The sequence below is a fragment of the Schistocerca piceifrons genome, chromosome 1 (assembly GCF_021461385.2).
Source record: "Schistocerca piceifrons isolate TAMUIC-IGC-003096 chromosome 1, iqSchPice1.1, whole genome shotgun sequence".
In the NCBI taxonomy this organism is placed as follows: domain Eukaryota; kingdom Metazoa; phylum Arthropoda; class Insecta; order Orthoptera; family Acrididae; genus Schistocerca; species Schistocerca piceifrons.
The window spans coordinates 962,416,077-962,432,433 of NC_060138.1; the positions used below are offsets into that span (position 1 = coordinate 962,416,077).

The 16,357-nt window shown below is 38.3% G+C and overlaps 1 protein-coding gene across 2 annotated transcripts in view; it reads right to left on the minus strand.

The window, feature by feature from the left end:
- The window catches only part of LOC124727630 (protein zer-1 homolog), a 178,004-nt gene that overhangs the window by 33,240 nt on the left and 128,407 nt on the right, over positions 1–16,357 (minus strand). The window lies entirely within an intron of this gene.

Genomic DNA, 16,357 nt, shown 5'->3' on the forward strand with positions numbered 1-16,357 from the left:
TTCGTCTTCATGGATGACAATTCGCACCCCCATCGTGCACATCTTGTGAATGACTTCCTTCAGGATAATGACATCACTCGACTAGAGTGGCCAGCATGTTCTCCAGACATGAACCCTGTCGAACATGCCTGGGATAGATTGAAAAGGGCTTTTTATGGACGACATGACGCAACAACCACTCTGAGGGATATATGCCAAATTGTCATTGAGGAGTGGGACAATCTGGACCAACAGTGCCTTGATGAACTTGTGGATAGTATGCCACAACGAATACAGGCATGCATCAATGCAAGAGGATGTGCTACTGGATATTAGAGGTACTGGTGTGTACAGCAATCTGGACCACCACCTCTGAAGGTCTCGCTGTATGGTGGTATAAAATGCAATGTGTGGTTTTCATGAGCAATAAAAAGGGCGGAAACTCTCGGAACCAAGGTGATGCAAAACTTTTTTTAATGTGTGTATAATAAATAAAATATAATAAACACACAACAGCTACTGGACTGTCTGTAGATTGTCATTGTTGCTATAATTAATGGAATTCCAGAAATAACTCCAAGAATGTTTTCCAAGTAGGTGATTGATAAAATGAGTGAAGGTCAATACTGTTCAAGATATACAATATACTTTTAGAGGACAAAGTAAGAAATAAATTTTAAAAGTGTAATTATCAATCCAGTTCATACTACACAGAACAGTACTTGTGTCTAAAGCATGAATCATTCTTCTTCATGACAAGAATATTATGAATATTTGCAACAATTGTTTGAGTTTCCTTATTTCCACACACAAATTAAGCTAACAACAAAATCCTTTGATATAACCCATAAGTTTCTTAATGTGTATCAAGTTTCTAAATTCGTGTTAACCACTGGTACTTTGATGTATATCACTCATACCTAAACAATTATTGCAATTATTGCAACAACATCAACAACAACATTAAAACTAAGAAAACAACAACAAAATGCATTTGCTTACAACCACAAATGCAGTTTTTTAAATTAAATTCAAAAAGGTCATTTAAAACGCAATTTTTGCATTACAAAGTTGCAATAGGGTAAAGTTGGTGCATGACAATCCCATCTTTTATACCATCAAATGAAAGAACATTTGTGACAAAGATACTCTAATGTGATATCAGAAAGTTGAACATTCATTTATCCTACACACTGTGATACAGACTGAGTGCTTCATTCAACACTTCCCTACGAGAAACAAGAGAAAATTGATGGAATAGAGCAATCCAAGTTACTCTGTCTGATGGAAATTCAACAAGATGCCACAAGCAGGAAAAATATGTAAAATAACAGAAAGACAATTACTCATCTATAGCAGATTGATGCTTGGAGCACAGAAACACCTAACAGAATAAAGCATTCACAATCGCTTTCGAGCACTAGCTCTTTTTCTAGCAAAAGTGCAAACATTCACACATGCACCATCACACAGACACCACAAACACAGCGTAGTGGAAATGGCATGACTAGTAGTTACTGATACTACTGAAAACAAATGCCTGAGCTGATGGAGGTGGGGAAGGGATAGGGAAGGATGTGGGGAGGAGGTAAGGAGGGTATGTCAGGTAAGATGCAATTCTTTGGACAGATGACTCCGTGAAGTATATGGAAGAGAGACAATAAGCAAGTAAGGTGGTGATTGTGACCCCCTTCTCAGCCAAGTAGTGTCCTACCCACTAACTTTCAGCCATGAGGACACACAGTGCTACTAAAAACTAGAACAAAAATGCTTCAGCACATTCTCATTTGGTGTTATCCTACTGAATGGTAGTTGGCTCTGAGCACCATGGGACTTAACATCTATGGTCATCAGTCCCTTGAATGGCAGTTCCCACTTATGATAAGCTACAGCACCTCAAGCTGAAGTTGTGGAATTGGGTAATTGTCAGCTATCATGGCCAAAATAAAGCTGTGATTTGGGGCAGCCTGTTGCCATGTTTAAATGAAGTGTACGAAGTCTAAGACTGGTATTTCTGCAAGATGTTCCAATAATACACATGATGCTTTGTTACAAAAGCCTGTGTGGCTCCCGATGACATGTAAAAGTGGCAAAGGTTGTACTTTATTTACATAGTGTCCAATAGACATATTAGGATACAGGAACACTACACACTGAACTAGCGTTTTGTGCAAAGCAGAAGGGAAATCACATAGATGACAGGAATGATCATTCAAAGCAAAAAACTCTAGTAAACTTGGGCTCTAAAATGCATACTTTAAGCTGTATGAAAACAACTTCATCTTCAATACTATGAAAAAGATCTCTTCTAATGTGATCTTGTGATGGTTTGCCTTCTTTGTTTCTTCGTTTGTTGTCCTCAGTGTCAACGTACTGCGTTGTGATACTGGCTGAAAAATGGGGTGTGGAAGTACAACACGGACTACTTTAAATAATGTAGCAGACAGGTGCATAGTTGCATTTCACAGCAGTTTATTTTCACTGTTCACTGTTGGTGGCCAAAAATAGCTTATTCGTGATTCAACTGTAACTATGCTTTTGCATTATTTTTACCTAGTACCACATATCATGCCACTGTAAGTTAACAGATGACAGCCACCAAAGCCCCAGTTAATCTAAATTATAAAATAAAAATGTAACTTGTAATATAGTCAGATGGAAGATACTTTCACTTTACTGGTTATGTGAAGTATACTGTTGACTACACCCCATAATAAATTTACAACATATGCTGTTAGAACACAATCTTTTCCTTACTTCACGATATGATCAGTTTTCAGAAGTCTTAAATTCTTTGTTCCACTTACCTACTCCCCACATAACAACTTGCCTTCTTTGAGTCTTTACAGTCCATTCCTCTAGCAAATGTTCACCATTAAATTCCACATTCTTTACTTTTCTTTGTCTTCTCCTATCACAGTTTTTGGTACACATGTCTTCCAGAATTATCTCTCTTGTTTCTCCACTTTCCCTCTTCAGTGCCACTATTTTTCATGTTAAACTTGCACTAAATTACTTACAATAGGTCTTAAATGCATGCATTATTTTGTCCAGTATGGCTTGAGAACTAAGATGTCGACTAAAATATTAATAATGAAAAAACACTGGAACTAGCCACAATTTTTTATAGTGAATGAATATTTGAAAGAAGTATTAGGCAAAGACCATTTTTACATGATGACATCCATTTTTTCTGTAATTTTAAATGCCCTCAAGATGAGAAATATTACTTTATCTTAAAAACAGAGCATACTGCAATGGTACAAAAAAATGAAGACTGCTCGCATTACTAAAGAACTCCGTGTCATGAAGTCGTAGGGCACGCTGTTCCATTGCTGGACCTTTGGGCATGGGCACTCGTGAGTGCCCATCCGCACACCCAAGGATTGGGTAGTGCCTGGTAGTGCTATTGCACTACACTCAGGTCTTGAACCACGAATGCATGAGATGTTTGCCCACCCCTGCCTGCATGCGCTCAGCGGAGGCACATGGTTGCTTAAGTTATGACCAGACTTCCTTATGACACATGCGTGAGCTATTTGCCCATTGCTACCCCCTTTTCTCGCACTACCCAACTGCCCATGGAAAGTTGATGGAGCTGGAACAGCCTGTACTAGAATGTGACCCTGCATTGTATCCTTGTGCCGACAAGTTTCATCAAAGTTGATCAGCTCTGTGGCAGCAAACCAGACATTCCTTCCACCACATCACAAAATGTCAAGCACAAGATCTTGCACAAATGAAATAAATCTATAAAGAATTTGTGCACTTAACAAATATGTTCAGTCACTAGTGTTTACCCTCAAAAGTAGGCACCCATTTGAAACTATACACATCTGCATTTAATTAATTATTTATTTATTTTTATTAATTTACATTTTATTGCATGGAGCTATCACAATGATAAGAAATAATAGTAAGACAATAATTACACATACAAAATATGTTACATACTACAAGTGTTGCACCTTATATTTATTTTATACATTTCTTAAATTACAGTTGATATACTACTGGTTCATGTTACTGTTAGTGTTGAATGGATACAAACATTTTTCTATTATAAAAGATATTAGTTTTGTTTTAAAACCATTCCCTATATGAGTTTTGAGAGATTTGGGTAGTTTGTTAAACCAAAATCAAACCATTGATGTATGGGCTTCTATCTGTCATTTTTAATGTTGTTCTTTTGTGGAAATAGTTGAATTTTGTCCTGGTGGTGTAATCATATACATCGCTGCACTTGACTCCCCATTATACAAAAGATTTCTGCAATGTGTTTTATGCAAGACTGCTTAGGAGATCTGTCATTTTTGCACTTCAGAAAGGCACAAGAACACTACATCCAATATCATCAACTTATCACAATATATACAAACAGTTCAAGGTCAAAAGACAGTCAAAAAGTTTTCTGCAATGTGAGCAGCCAAATTCCTTTTGCACTGAAGTAGAATACTGCTTTCTGTGTACCATGTTCCCTTATGACAGAGATTAAGGCCTCTTGTGATAGGCCTTCACTTTCAAATGTCAGTATGTGTGAATCAATAAGGTAGTGCACAAAATAGAAAGTTAATCAATTTGAGTTACCGTAAACCAAGTATACTTTGCATTTTTTTCCTGACACATTGTTCTAACATTTCTGCAGTTCTCCCATATTTGATATAAAGATTTTGCTTTTTGCATGGATCCTTTCAAAGCTATGCTGATTGATTTGTATATAGTCTGGCCATTATAAATTTCTGAATCTCATATTTATACACTAAAAAGATATGGTGCAAAAATCATCACAGGTGGAGGATACTTTGTACCAGTTTAAAGATTCGATGGAAAAAAGCAAGGTGACTTTGCATTATATTTACCCATACTGACAATCTTAAGTGAGTGCAAAAGTTTGCAATATATTAAAAGCTAAAAAATTATAAAATTAGTCAGTTTTTCTAAAAAAATTATCAGGATTCAATTTACATACAAAATTAATTCTATTATGTCATAGTGAAATATCTACAATTTCTGAGTTTTTTAGGAGGTTTAATGGACCTCAAAAGAATCTTCCTAACTGAAAATATCAGTGGTTCCAGGTCATTTCTACGATTTGTTTGATCTTTGCAAGGAAGAAACCACTACTTCTTCTTTGTTACACATAACTATTTTGCCTGAAAAAGATTCATTTTGATGTGGAAAGATTACGAATTCCCCACATATTCCCTTCAGAGGTAGTAAATTTCCAGAAATTTAATCTTTGTCTAACTCTGAGTTGATCTTCTAAGCACAAAGTTGGTCTGTCCACAAAGTTGGTAAGGGGTTCTTGTGGTAGGGTGTCCCATTCCTCCACCAGCGCGGCTGATAGCTATGCTGGATGGTCGTTGATGTATATGGACGTGCTGCAATATGTATACCCAAAGGATCGAATATGTGCTTCATGGGATTCTCTGAATATTCTCTCATTCCAAGAGCTGCTCCACCTATGCTGTTTGATGTGGTCACACGTCGTCATCCACAAAAATGAAGCTAGGGCCAAATGAACCACTGAAAAGACACGCATACGGATGGAGCACAGTGTCACAATATCGCTAACTGATGAGTGTACCATGTTCAAAGATTTCAAGGTCAGTAGGCCCATGCAACGATATGTCTTTCACTCCATACCACAGGGACCACCAAAATAACTATGTTCAGCAATGCTGAAAGTACCCTCATATGTTGGCAGGTGGGAACATGCACCCAGAAACATTATCAAACATGATCATTTTCATGGTCCAGACATGGACTGTGTAGGCATAGTCTTTGAACATATAACACACACTTGTCAACATTATTGTTGCACTGTACTGTTTCCAGTGTGTGTTTTTAGAGGGATGCATTCAACACTGACTTCCTTTTTGTGGATAGGAATGCCTGACTGCATCGAACAGTGCAAATGGAAGAGTTCTTGGGAGGAGAGGATATTTGGCAAACTGACTGGCCTGCTCATTCCCCCAGTTCAAATCCCCTCGAGCACGTGTTGGTGAGATGTATTGTATCATGTCCACATGCACCAACAACCATCCAGCACTCATCAACCTTGCTGCAGGAGATATGGAAAGTCCTACGATAAGAGCTCCTTACCAACCTTGTGGCCAGAACAGGAGCATGTTGTAGGGCATGCATTGCTACCTGTAGTGATTACACACTCTATTAAGATCCATGTTCCACCTTCTGTAATGCCTACAGGACCATCATGAATTGTGGTGACTTCAGTGCAATTGTATCTTTGAATAAAGGTATCTTTTCTGTTCGTCTCAATGCGTATTTCTTTGAGTTACCTTTGTGCTACACTGTAGCACTATTTTTTTTAATGCTTGGTCCAAGTTTCTTTTGTTATGTTACTTGGCAGTAACACATTATGTGAAAGTTACTTTCCCCCTTAAGTTTTCATCTTATCACTTCCATGTTTGCCAAAAATTTGATGTGGCAGCTCACTACGATCACATGCCAGAACACCATATTTATGGAATTCTGATTTTAAGTTTGCAGGTGAACTAATAAATATTTCACCCTTAGCTTGTCCAGAAACTAGAGAAAGTGTTGCTTTTGCAAAACTGCCTTTTTTAGTGACCTAAAAGTTTCCTTCAACAAGCTTTGGAACACTGAAATGATGCAACATCCAAAGGCTGTGTCAGATGAGTACTATTTAGAGGAAATCAGACATCACAAATATAATTCTCTTGCAAATTTCATCAGAAGATCTGTAATGTGTGAAAACAAAGTGTTACCTTTGAGGACTCCTTTGTGTTATGAGTTCTTTATAATTGAGGTAGCATAAAACTTTGGAACCAGTCAGTCAATATATCAGCAGTAAACCACCGAGTCTTGGCGCGTTTGTACTTACAGACTTTTGAGCCATCTTCCTGCCAAATTCATCATAAGTCCTATGACTGGTAAACCATATATGGTGAGAGGAGTTCACAAGCTGAACCACTGATATGCTTGCCTATAAGCTTCTGGAAACAAGACACTTAAGTTAGTTATGACTCTTTCCGAAGCTGGACCATCTGTAAGATCTGTCTCAACACTATTCCATATATTTTCAGGTGGCGCATTCTCCTACACCTCTTTTAAATTGCCTATGTAACCTGTAAGAGTTTGCTTTGTTATTGACGCCCTTGTTCCCTTGACATTAGCAGAAAAACACTGTTTAATTTTTGTATAAAAACTTTACTTGAAACATCACTATAGGATAGTAACAATGTTGAGCTAACCAAGAAGCAAACAATTTCTTGCTGATATCTAAGAATAAAGAGCATCCAGGGATATATGTTGACTTGCAGCTCTCAATAAAATAGTGACTTTATCACTCCTAATAGCTGTCCCTACTCTGCAGGTTCTAATAGCACCATAAAATTAAAACTGAAATGGATACGACAACCAAATTGCATGACAATTGGCGGAGGCTAGGTAAGTCTGCCAAGTCTGTCTTGGAATAAACAGGCATTTTGTTTGGCATCTGTTCTGCCTTTTCTAGCTTCAGGAACCAATGATAGGGGTACAAAAACCTGGTTTAAAGCATCTGATGGAATCATAGTGTGGGTGCCACAGGCCACTGACATCAATGTTAAATATCACATCCTTTTGATTACGTACTGTACACAGTCTGTCACATGGCGAATGTATAGGATTGGGTACAGTGTCATGCCTGACTTGCATTTATATCCAAAAGTCGGCAAAAATTAAAAAGGGCAATGAATTTGATGACCTATTGGTGCAATTGGTCAAAGTTGGCAAATGTGTGAACATAACTTGAAAAATGTCTTATGTCTCAATAAACTCATTAGGAATACTGCTGAAGAATTCACTGGGTACCAGGAATGGTTGGCCTTAGATGAGTTCCTGGCTGAAATGTTATGATTTTTCTTGGTGATACTGTGGAGACACAGTACAACAATGAGTAGAGCTTATGTACAATATTGCTATTCATTGGTACCTTAGAGGCACTTTTAACTGGCACTGTAAATGCTCACTCTAAAGTCCAAACATACTTCATACCTTGGAAAACAGCAAGGATTTGAATAGACCTAACTCAAATAGCTAGCCTAAGTTGGTGGTGATACAGAGAATCACTCATAAATGAGCAATCCATCAGCAAAGAAAGATACTGGTAATGGTTTTAGCCATGGTTCCGACCGTAAGAAAAACTTGATGTCAGTGTGTGAAGTGGTCAATCACAGTTAGACAGTAGCTATGTCATTTCCATCAATATTGATATGGACATGAGCAGATCCATTGGTTGGGTGGGATGAATGAGCCAAGAGGTGAAGTGATGTGGTGAGTGATCTAATCATGTTGACGGACTATACAATGATGCACAAAAACTACAGTTCCTGGCCATATTCACCAACACAAATGTTTGCTTAGCCAGTCTCATCACAGTCCTGACTCTGCAGTGTTCAACCAATTGTTTAGCAACAAGATTGCCTGCTGATGGGAGTTTAAATCAACAATAGGGTGCACTCTATGCAGAAACTTTGCAGTACAATGTTAGATCCGAATGAAGTAGCTGGATGTCTGTAAACTAGATGATCATGCAAGCAAGTTTTGCAGTTAATTATCATTTTGCTGAGACAAGGCAAGTGTTTTGTACTTGAGTTTGTTTGTAACTGTGTCTATGTCAGAAAGATGATATGAGTTATGAACTGAGGTATACAATCTAAGTATCCCTGTTAACATGGCAACACCTCATATGGCTCCTGTCAAATAATTTAGAGATGGTAGTGGAACAGGGTATCATAAAAGTCCAGCCTTTGTGATAGCAGTCTCAATGTTATCAGCAGTAGTTTCTGCTTCATTAGTCCACATTATATAGTCCAGCAGTAGATGGTCATGCATGCAAGTTTTGCAATTAGCTATCATTTTGCTGAGACAAGGCAAGTGCTTTGTACTTAAGTTCGCATGTAATTGTGTCTATACCAGAACGATCATATGCTGGTGCATTAGTTTCTCCACTGACACGGATGATATAAGTTATGAACTGAGCTATATAATCCAAGTATCACTGTTAATGTGGCAATACGTCATATGGGTCCTGTTATGAAATTTAGAGATGTTAGTGGAGCAGAGTATCATAAAACTCCAGCCTTTGCGATAGCAGACTTAATGTTGTCAGCAGTATTTCCTGCTTCATTAGTCCATTATTCCATTATAATTTATCTCTTGGTCTTGATGAACCTCATAAGAAATTATTCAGTGAAACAGCCAGAAGCATGTGGTTGTGCATGAAGAAGTGGAAGTGGAATTAGTAGTAGTAGGTAAAGCCAAGAAATAATCACAACTAATGAACTGCTGTAGGCTGAGGGCCGGCCGGTGTGGCTGAGCAGTTCTAGGCGCTTCAGTCTGCGGTCGCAGATTCGAATCCTGCCTCGGGCCTGGATGTGTGTGATGTCTTTAGGTTTATGTAGTTCTAAGTTCTAGGGGACTGATGACCTCAGATGTTAAGTCCCATAGTGCTCAGAGCCATTTGAACCATTTTGTAGGCTGAGGGAAGTTGCTAATGGCATCTGCTCTCCCCACAGTAGCCATATTCCTTGGTGACTGAACTTGCACTTCAGTGGGTTAACAACTAAGCCATTTAAACAGACGTACGAGACTATTTGCTGTAAGTGATCCAGCTGTCATCAGTATACATGTCGCAGAACTGAAGATCAATGTTATTTCATATATCCTTGTGAACTCTAATAGAAAGAAACGGAGTACAAACAGCAGTCTCAGATAAGTCTTCTGGAGCAATGGGTATTTATTTGACAGAAAGCACATATTTGACAGAACGCACATATTACGTCTACTGCATTTGCTGTGGATACTGGGTAGAAATTTTCAACGTGTGGGACTAAGTACTGATCCAGATTTTTTCAGGTTTTAAGTTGGAAGTAATAGCTGCTTGGGCAGCATTTGATGCTCAGCTGTGAGGCAAACTGCTGTTAGATGACATATGCTCTGAGCAAGCACAAAAGAAAGTTTCTGCTTCACTACCTTCAATTTCTCAGGAGGCAACTGATAAGACCAAGTGAGAATTGGCAGACCTGGATTGTTAGGATGTAGTGTGTAGTTGAGTGGAGGAAGGGTGCTAGCATGGACTAAACTTAGGCCACTGAACACTACACTTGACATATGCATTTCAGGATAGCAACATAACAGCTTAACAAGTGAAGAACAAGAAGCACGAGGCACTAGGTGTGGAGCATGAACAAAGCATGATAATCACTGCTGGTTGTGATGTCAAAGCTCCCACATTGCTGGCTTTGTTTGATGTGCATTGTACACGGTTTCTACTGTGTGCTTGCAGTGTACTGTGGTTTATTTGGCTGTGGTTTAGGAAATTCTGATACTTGAAAAAAACTTCATTCATTTAGTGTCAAGGTGTGCCGCTAGACAGCGAGGCACTTAAATCACTACAGAGAACGCTCAAGTTCTATGTGTAGGAGAAAGAACACACAAGTATTCATGGACAGCCATTTGTTCCTGCCAATAAAATTGTGGAACAAACATCAAAAGCTCTTGGAATTAGTGCAAGAACAGTAATAAACAAGGAAGCATTATTGAAAAAGTTGAAAGATGTGGATGTCAACCATTATGATTCCAGCCTTCTGGAGCAGATAATATATTTTAGCGACCCCTAGAAAGAAGAAAAAGCAGCCTCACCCTGTCACTGACTTAGATTCTTTCACACTGGTGCAATTTGCAGGCATATTTATGCTTATTATAACAGGAAGAAGTATCCTACCATATCAAAGTTACTATTGTCGTTAAAAGAAATTGGATTTTTCAGGGGTGGGAAAAGTCACTAAAAATTGTGCTGAGAAGTACGGATTTCTGTTACAAAGCACTAGACGAACACAAAATCCTGTTAGAAAAGGCGCATACTGTTATGGCTCAAAGCATATTATTGGACAAAATTGTGTGCAAAACATTCATTAGATTTGTGTTTGTGGTGACAACCAGGTGGTTTCAGTGCTGATTCTGACTACAGTGATGAGGAGCTGAATGGAATTGCACCATTGTCGCCGTAATTGGTGCGTGAAAAGCTGTGGGTATCGATTATTTATTGCTTAACTGTCATTATAAAACATAGAGTGAGAAGTTAAAATCTCGGTTATTATTTATTTTGTAAACTATGTACCACATTGTTGTCGAGATATCAAATTCTCATTTTCTTTGCTCCGTTATCGAAAGCGAGTGTTTCATCATGGTTACATCTACTTTATAATGTGGTTGTTTATTTGCTGCCATTGTGATAGCAAGCTGAAAACAAATTCTTATATATACTGTTATTGCTCAATAGTTTGCATTTATAAGATGGAACAGAAAACCGTATTGTCTGCTTTTGGGGGCTGGTGTAGCAACATCACTACTGCAGTACAACCAGCCTAACTTTACTTAATGTGAACTGTCAGGTGCAATGTTTTGCTGGTGCAGGTGTAGAGCAGTGCATTCACATGATGAAACCATATGAGCCGCACTCACTGCCCATCACTCACTCTGTATGCATTGCGGCAGTGTGCAGCTTGCTGCTTCTGCACTCAGTCTCACACTGCACACACTCACTGAGTAGTCCTGCCATGTAGCTAAGGAAAAAAAGACCCTATAAGAATTTGCCACACTGTAGCGGCACTAATGGGTCCATTGGAATACATTTTGAATTAGAATTATTTTAGCTGTTGATTTTCCATGTTTTCCATAGAGAAAGTGTATGCGTAATACCTGAGATTCACCAAGTAATACCACAGTGATTGAGTATGATCATCTATAACACAAATTAAAGTGATAATTTAACACTGAATGTTATTGAAGGACACTGATTAAGCTGTGGAACTGTACTTTGCATGAAAGGATAACTGATGAAATAATGCTCGCATTCAGTCTGCTGCGAAATTTGCACAGACAATGAGACATATTTTGGACAGAACAAATGAAAAAGATATTTGTTGACGAATGTGGTACTAGATAATTGTCAACTTTGTATATAATTAACAAATTACTTCAATCCAGCTACACTGTCATATGCAAACTGATCAACTGAACTAATAGGCCTTGTTACAGGTGATAATATTTATTGCAATGACCAGAAAGACAATGGAAGTGCAAGGTGTCCTGATAATCAGAGAGGGGATAATTATTCAAATATGTACATCATTCAAACAAATTTATTTGGAAATAAATTATTTGTACCTTAAATAAAGAACAGAGCAGACTTCCACTATATTTTCTTTGTTTACTTCCTGTACCAATTTCTATGACTAATGTTTGTTCCCTTGGTTCAATGCAGATTCTATTTGGTAAATAACTTATAAACTGATTGTAATATAATAGAGGGAAACATTCCACGTGGGAAAAATTTATCAAAAAACAAAGATGATGTGACTTACCAAACGAAAGCGCTGGCAGGTCGAAAGACACACAAACAAACACAAACATACACACAAAATTCAAGCTTTCGCAACAAACTGTTGCCTCATCAGGAAAGAGGGAAGGAGAGGGGAAGACGAAAGGAAGTGGGTTTTAAGGGAGAGGGTAAGGAGTCATTCCAATCCCGGGAGCGGAAAGACTTACCTTAGGGGGAAAAAAGGACGGGTATACACTCGCGCACACACACACACACACATATCCATCCACACATATACAGTCACAAACATACACAGAGAGGGGATAATTATTCAAATATGTACATCATTCAAACAAATTTATTTGGAAATAAATTATTTGTACCTTAAATAAAGAACAGAGCAGAATTCCACTATATTTTCTTTGTTTACTTCCTGTACCAATTTCTATGACTAATGTTTGTTCCCTTGGTTCAGTGCAGATTCTATTTGGTAAATAACTTATAAACTGATTGTAATATAATAGAGGGAAACATTCCACGTGGGAAAAATTTATCAAAAAACAAAGATGATGTGACTTACCAAACGAAAGCGCTGGCAGGTCGAAAGACACACAAACAAACACAAACATACACACAACATTCAAGCTTTCGCAACAAACTGTTGCCTCATCAGGAAAGAGGGAAGGAGAGGGAAAAGACGAAAGGATGTGGGTTTTAAGGGAGATGGTAAGGAGTCATTCCAATCCCGGGAACGGAAAGACTTACCTTAGGGGGAAAAAAAGGACGGGTATACACTCGCTCACACACACACATATCCATCCACACATATACAGACACAAGCTGACATATTTCTGGTCTTTAAATATGTCTGCTTGTGTCTGTATATGTGTGGATGGATATGTGTGTGTGTGAGCGAGTGTGTGTGTGTGTGTGTGTGTGTGTGTGTCTATATATATATATATATATATATATATACTCTACGTAACTGCATAGGCAGTTTTCCCACGTGGGAAAAATTATATATAAAAACAAAGATGAGGTGACTTACCGAACGAAAGCGCTGGCAGGTCGATAGACACACAAACATACATATATATATATATATTTTTTTTGCTAACGGACTTTAAATCTACAGTCTTCTAAAGAACTGTGGAATGCTGCTGGATGTCCAAAGTCATCTGAAAGTGTTTTAGGATTAGGTCTGAATAAGTTTGCCGTTAGAAGACTGAATAGTTTCTCAATCTGACATGTGCCTATGCAGTTACGTAGAGCTTAAGACTGAAAAATTTTGGATGAGCATTGGGTTTGAGTACATGCACATCTACATATACACTCTGCAAGACACCACATGGTAAATGGCAGAGGGTACCATGTACTGCCACTAGTCATTTCCTTCCATTTGCAGACAGAGAAAGGGAAAAATGACTATCTATATGCCTCCATACAAGCCCTAATTTCCCTTATCTTATCTTTGTAGTCCTTACGTGAAATGCACATTGGTGGCAGCAGAATCATTCTGCAGTCAGCTTCAAATGCCAGTTCTCTAAATTTTCTCAATAGTGTTCCACAAAAAGAACATTGTCTTCCCTACAGGGATTTCCACTCACTTATTGACTGAACCTACTGCTAACAAATCTAGCAGCCCACCTCTGAATTTCTTTGATGTCTTCCTCTAATCTGAACTGGTACGGATCCCAAACACTAGAGCATACTCAAGAGTACGTTGCATTAGTGTTCTATATACATTCTCCTTTAAATATTAATCACTCTTTCCAAAAATGTTCCCAATGAACTGAAGCCGAGCAGCCGCCTTCCCTACTACTGCCCTTTCATGCTCATTCCATTTCATATCACTTTGTAATGTTACGTCTAGATATTTAACAGATGTGAGTGTGTCAAGTAGTACACCACAATGCTGTATCAAAACATTACGGCATTGTTTATCCTATTTATATGCATTAATTTACATTTTTCTACATTTAGAGCAAGCTGCCATTCTTCACACAAACTAGAAAATTTGTCCAGCTCATCTTGTATCCTCCTACAGTAACTCAATGAGGTCACCTTCCCCTACACCACAGTATCATAGTAAACAGCCACAGACTGCAGTTCGCCCTACCCATCAGATCATTTCTGTGTAAGTATAATGAAAATTAGAGCCATCCTCTCACACTATCCTTGGGCACTTCTGACAATACCCTTGTCTCTGACAAACACTCACTGTCAAGGACAATGTACTGGGTTCTATTACGTAAGAAGTCTCTGAACTGCTCATCAAGCTACACTGTATGCTCACACCTTCGTAAACAGTCAGCCTTGGGGCACTGTGTCAAATGCTTTCCAGCAATCTAGGAGTATGGAATTTGCCTGTTTCTCTTCATACATCCTTTGCAGGGTGCCATGTAATAAGGGCAAGCTGAATTTTGCATGACCAATGCTTTCTAAATCTGTTCTGATTTATGAACAGAAACTCTTCCATCTCAAGGAAATTTATTGTATTGAAACTGAGAATATGTTCAAGAATTCTGCAGCAAACTGAAATTCATGATACTCATCTGTTATGTTGTGGATCCACTCTTTTATGCTTCTTATATACATGAGTCACCTGTACTTTTTTTTCCAATTGCTTGGGAGTTTGTGTTTGGTGAGAGATTCACAATAAATGCATGTTAAGTAAAGGGCCAATGTCGTAGAGCACTGCCTCGGAAAACTAAATTGTGATTTCATCCAGACCTGGTGATTTATTGGTTTCCAGCTGTTCTCGTTGTTTCTCTATGCTATGGATGAACATTACTATGTCTTCCACAAGGGAAGCTGTACAATGGTCAAGTGATGGTATGTTTGTACAATCCTCCTGTGTGAATGATATTTTAAACATGAGTTTTAAAACTCCTGCTTTCTTTTTGTTGTCCTCTACTGCCACAGCAGATTGGTCAACAAGTGACTGGAGAGAAGCCTTTGATCTGTGATTTTACATAGCACCAGAACTTTCTTGGGTTCCGAAGGTATGACAGTGGAAGCTGTATGCTTTGTGCTGGAACCTTTTCGTAGATGCATGAATTTCTACTAATTTTTGCCTGTTGTCATTTGTGTCATTTTTTATTTTTTTATTTTTTTATTATTATTAACTGAGAGTGCAACAGTCTTTGCTTCCTCAGCAATTTCTAAACTTTGTATAATGGGTTTTTTCCATCCTTAATCCTCTTACTCAGGACATACTGGGTGATCAAAAAGTCAGTATAAATTTGAAAACTTAATAAACCACGGAATAATATAGATAGAGAGGTAAAAATTGACACACATGCTTGGAATGACATGGGGTTTTATTAAAAAAACACCCCATATTGCTAGATGCATGAAAGATCTCTTGGGCGCATCGTTTGGTGATGATCGTGTGCTCAGCCGCCACTTTCGTCATGCTTGGCCTCCCAGGTCCCCAGACCTTAGTCCGTGCAATTATTGGCTTTGGTGTTACCTGAAGTTGCGAGTGTATCGTGATCGACCTACATCTCTAGGGATGCTGAAAGACAACATCCGACGCCAATGCCTCACCATAACTCCAGACATGCTTTACAGTGCTCCTCACAACATTTTTCCTCAACTACAGCTATTGTTGAGGAATGATGGTGGACATATTGAGCATTTCCTGTAAAGAACATCATCTTTGCTTTGTCTTACTTTGTTATGCTGATTATTGCTATTCTGATCAGACGAAGCACCATCCGTTGGACATTTTTGGAACGTTTGTATTTTTTTGGCTCTAATAAAACCCCACGTCATTCCAAGCATGTGTGTCAATTTGTACCTCTCTATCTACATTATTCCATGATTTATTCAGTTTTCAAATTTATACTGACTTTTTGATCACCCGGTACTTCTTCAGCGTCCACAATTCCTCTACGTCTCATCATACTGGAACTAAATGATGTCACTTCATGTTATAAGTGGGATGCTAACAACAGCTTATTTGCTCTTTCTAGCCAAAATACTCTCCCAGCCTTCTTGATGGATTTATTAATTTTAGTA